This window comes from Schistocerca piceifrons, unplaced genomic scaffold (assembly GCF_021461385.2).
Source record: "Schistocerca piceifrons isolate TAMUIC-IGC-003096 unplaced genomic scaffold, iqSchPice1.1 HiC_scaffold_1309, whole genome shotgun sequence".
Taxonomy (NCBI): Eukaryota; Metazoa; Arthropoda; class Insecta; order Orthoptera; family Acrididae; genus Schistocerca; species Schistocerca piceifrons.
In genome coordinates, this window is record NW_025727135.1 from 30001 (window position 1) to 35000 (window position 5000).

General features: G+C 53.9%; 1 non-coding gene across 1 annotated transcript in view; it reads right to left on the reverse strand.

Annotated features, from left to right (window-relative positions):
- Positions 1 to 828, reverse strand: part of LOC124731863 — a 1909-nt gene extending 1081 nt beyond the window's left edge. Inside the window, exon 1 of the ribosomal RNA XR_007008521.1 lies at positions 1 to 828. This exon is cut by the window's left edge and continues 1081 nt beyond it. This is a non-coding gene — a ribosomal RNA (small subunit ribosomal RNA).
- Between the last annotated feature and the right edge of the window lie 4172 nt (positions 829 to 5000).

The following is a 5000-nucleotide window of genomic DNA, read 5'->3' on the forward strand; positions in this document are numbered from 1 at the left end:
CACCGAGACACTCAATAAAGAGCACCCTGGTAGGATTTCAACGGGGTCCGCCTCGGGACGCACGAGCACGCACGGGGCGGTCGCACGCCTTCGGCTCGCCCCACCGGCAGGACGTCCCACGATACATGCCAGTTAAACACCGACGGGCGGTGAACCAACAGCGTGGGACACAAATCCAACTACGAGCTTTTTAACCGCAACAACTTTAATATACGCTATTGGAGCTGGAATTACCGCGGCTGCTGGCACCAGACTTGCCCTCCAATAGATACTCGTTAAAGGATTTAAAGTGTACTCATTCCGATTACGGGGCCTCGGATGAGTCCCGTATCGTTATTTTTCGTCACTACCTCCCCGTGCCGGGAGTGGGTAATTTGCGCGCCTGCTGCCTTCCTTGGATGTGGTAGCCGTTTCTCAGGCTCCCTCTCCGGAATCGAACCCTGATTCCCCGTTACCCGTTACAACCATGGTAGGCGCAGAACCTACCATCGACAGTTGATAAGGCAGACATTTGAAAGATGCGTCGCCGGTACGAGGACCGTGCGATCAGCCCAAAGTTATTCAGAGTCACCAAGGCAAACGGACCGGACGAGCCGACCGATTGGTTTTGATCTAATAAAAGCGTCCCTTCCATCTCTGGTCGGGACTCTGTTTGCATGTATTAGCTCTAGAATTACCACAGTTATCCAAGTAACGTGGGTACGATCTAAGGAACCATAACTGATTTAATGAGCCATTCGCGGTTTCACCTTAATGCGGCTTGTACTGAGACATGCATGGCTTAATCTTTGAGACAAGCATATGACTACTGGCAGGATCAACCAGGGAGCTGCGTCAACTAGAGCTGAGCAGCCGGCCGCCCGGGAGTGTGTCCCGGGGGCCCGCGCGAACACGCAAGCGTCCGCTCAATCATTCTGCAAACAGGAGGAGGCTGAGCTCCCCTGCACAATACACCTCGAAACCCTCTCAGGTCCCGGCGGCGCGCAGCGCCGTCCCAAGTACTTGGTCGGGTTCGAGAGAGGCGCAATCGCCCGGAGTTAGGCGAGTAGACGCTTTCGGTGCGACCACCCGTGCTCCCAACTGAGCTTGCCGCTGCCGACAGAGGCCCGGGAGCGTGCTGTCGTGGCATTGCCGGCGGGAGACAACACGCGCCACCTACGGTGACCGGCAGCTCCAACGCCAGCGCCACAGAAGGACAAAAGCCCCACTTGGGTGCCGAAGCGAACTCTCCCAGCACAGCGCACACGCCAACACATCCGCACAGCTGCGATACAAACCACCAGCGAGAACCGCTGGGGCGACCGAGCAGCAGACGGCGTCGCGGCGCCGAGCGCCGGGCGGCGGCGCATCCTCAACGCACACAGTCCTCAATCGGACCAGCACACTGCAGATGTCCACCGCGCTTCGCACCGGGCCCGCGAGGACCTACTTTGGCCGCACGGCGCCGCGCGCAGGGTGCGCCGGCGCGCAGCTGCGACGCCTGCCGCGTCCGTCGGCCGGCGCGCCTGCCACTGGCCGCCCCCACCAGCCGGCTGTAGCGCGTGCGCCCACGCACCGCGCGGCCAGCACGCCGGGAGGCGCCCCCTCACCGGCCGGGGGACGGTCCCACCCAGCCACCGCCGCGTATCGCTTCACACCCAGATGCCGTTCAGTTTCGTCGGCATGGTGGGTATCGCTGGAACAACCGGTTAGTACCTCAACCTATCGTCGCCATCACCGATTCACCCCTAGCGAGAACAACCGCACCACAACGGGTTACCATTTCTTCATTTGCGTAACTTCACCAGAAAACGTAGGCGTCCATCGCCATTTGCAACTTCAACCATTATTGCATGCCTGTGTCAGGTGTCACGCCACACTACGTCTGCCCACATACACGCAACAAAATGTGCACGCCTAGACAATACGTGGAAGGTGGCCCCCGTACGTATGCGATGTCCATTGCTCGAACGACTGTCAACCGGCTTCTGTAGCATGTCGCAGATATGGAACGCGCTGCACCATGCCATCACGGTGTGTGAGGAGAGACGACTAGGTCCGAATACATCAACAGACAGCTCATGCTGATCGCCATCCACGGCGTCCGTTCCTCCCACACGTCTCTATGGCGTACCACACTGCAATCCAGCTCTCATAGGGAGACGACACGTAGCTGCGTGCACAATATTTGCACTGTATGGTCCGCCGTTTTTGGGCGCAGTCGTTGTACGGTCACACATGTGCCACGATGTATCATTCAGTACATAAGGACGAATGTGCAGTACAGATTGTGGTTCACGCGTACGACATCAGCGGACAGTTGACACAGGCCGCACCACAACGTAGCCTGCGTACGTCGCATGCGAAGGGCATTGAACATGCAAACTTGTCACCAACCACCTTGCGAAGGCAGGGGGCAAGGTGGGGACGTGGGGAGAGGTGGGGGGGGGGGGGCGGCATGTACGCCCTGCTGCCATCCACATTACAGTGTACAGCAGGAGCATGTGGAAAGTCAGCAAGACTTGCAAGGTGTTTAACATGAAGCGATACACAGGGGAGCGGGCAGTGCGAGTAGCGAACTATATTGCGAGGGTTGCGGGTGGGCAACACTACACTAATTGAACGAGTCGTATAACAATTACAGAGCAGGTTTAGGCGACAACGTGGGTTACGATAGGCGACAACGTGGGTTACGTTAGGGGACAACGTGGGTTACGTTAGGGGACAACGTGGGTTACGTTAGGGGACAACGTGGGTTACGTTAGGGGACAACGTGGGTTACGTTAGGGGACAACGTGGGTTACGTTAGGGGACAACGTGGGTTACGTTAGGGGACAACGTGGGTTAGGTTAAGGCACAACATGGGTTAGGTTAAGGCACAACATGGGTTAGGTTAAGGCACAACATGGGTTAGGTTAAGGCACAACATGGGTTAGGTTAAGGCACAACATGGGTTAGGTTACGGCACAACATGGGTTAGGTTAAGGCACAACATGGGTTAGGTTAGGGGACAACATGGGTTAGGTTAGGGGACAACATGGGTTAGGTTAAGGCACAACATGGGTTAGGTTAAGGCACAACATGGGTTAGGTTAGGGGACAACATGGGTTAGGTTAGGGCACAACATGGGTTAGGTTAGGGGACAACATGGGTTAGGTTAGGGGACAACATGGGTTAGGTTAGGGGACAACATGGGTTAGGTTAGGGGACAACATGGGTTAGGTTAGGGGACAACATGGGTTAGGTTAGGGGACAACATGGGTTAGGTTAGGGGACAACATGGGTTAGGTTAAGGCACAACATGGGTTAGGTTAGGGGACAACATGGGTTAGGTTAGGGGACAACATGGGTTAGGTTAGGGGACAACATGGGTTAGGTTAGGGGACAACATGGGTTAGGTTAAGGCACAACATGGGTTAGGTTAGGGCACAACATGGGTTAGGTTAGGGCACAACATGGGTTAGGTTAGGGCACAACATGGGTTAGGTTAGGGGACAACATGGGTTAGGTTAGGGGACAACATGGGTTAGGTTAGGGGACAACATGGGTTAGGTTAGGGGACAACATGGGTTAGGTTAGGGGACAACATGGGTTAGGTTAGGGGACAACATGGGTTAGGTTAGGGGACAACATGGGTTAGGTTAGGGGACAACATGGGTTAGGTTAGGGGACAACATGGGTTAGGTTAGGGGACAACATGGGTTAGGTTAAGGCACAACATGGGTTAGGTTAAGGCACAACATGGGTTAGGTTAGGGGACAACATGGGTTAGGTTAGGGGACAACATGGGTTAGGTTAGGGGACAACATGGGTTAGGTTAAGGCACAACATGGGTTAGGTTAGGGGACAACATGGGTTAGGTTAAGGCACAACATGGGTTAGGTTAGGGGACAACATGGGTTAGGTTAGGGGACAACATGGGTTAGGTTAAGGCACAACATGGGTTAGGTTAAGGCACAACATGGGTTAGGTTAAGGCACAACATGGGTTAGGTTAGGGGACAACATGGGTTAGGTTAGGGGACAACTTGGGTTAGGTTAGGGGACAACATGGGTTAGGTTAAGGCACAACATGGGTTAGGTTAAGGCACAACATGGGTTAGGTTAGGGGACAACATGGGTTAGGTTAGGGGACAACATGGGTTAGGTTAGGGGACAACATGGGTTAGGTTAAGGCACAACATGGGTTAGGTTAGGGGACAACATGGGTTAGGTTAAGGCACAACATGGGTTAGGTTAGGGGACAACATGGGTTAGGTTAGGGGACAACATGGGTTAGGTTAAGGCACAACATGGGTTAGGTTAAGGCACAACATGGGTTAGGTTAAGGGACAACATGGGTTAGGTTAGGGGACAACTTGGGTTAGGTTAGGGGACAACATGGGTTAGGTTAAGGCACAACATGGGTTAGGTTAAGGCACAACATGGGTTAGGTTAAGGTACAACATGGGTTAGGTTAAGGTACAACATGGGTTAGGTTAGGTTACACGTTGTTGTAAGGAAAGGTGTGGGGGGGGGGGGGGGCGGGGCGGCAGGTTCGTTGATAGTGATTATAGTAAGTGAATGCTTGTGACATGATGAGATTTGTCACGTCAGGATGCACCTTTGGCTTATTAGAGGCGGCGCTCCAATTCTATGCTTGTGTCAGACCTGTGTCTTTGACTCATGTCATTGTTTGTGCGCTGTGACAGGAGGTACTATTGTGATGTTGGGTGCACCGTTGTATAGGACATGTGTGGGTGTTGGTGCCTTATCTGCGCAATGGTGGATGTCGAAAGGGTGGGATATTCTATTTTCCGCATGGACCTCCTGGTCTGGTTGTGATAGTGTGGATTGTGTAATGTGGCGGAGAGGATGCACTGGATGTTGTTCCATGCTGGTGCTTACATATTGTATGTGCGCCTGTTAGAAGCAGAGAGTGGTGCGTGATCAGAGTGTCTGGCTGACGTGTGGTTCCCATTGTGGGCAGACTCTTTCAGCATGTATACGGACAGTTGTATATATTTTCTGTAGTTTGATGGC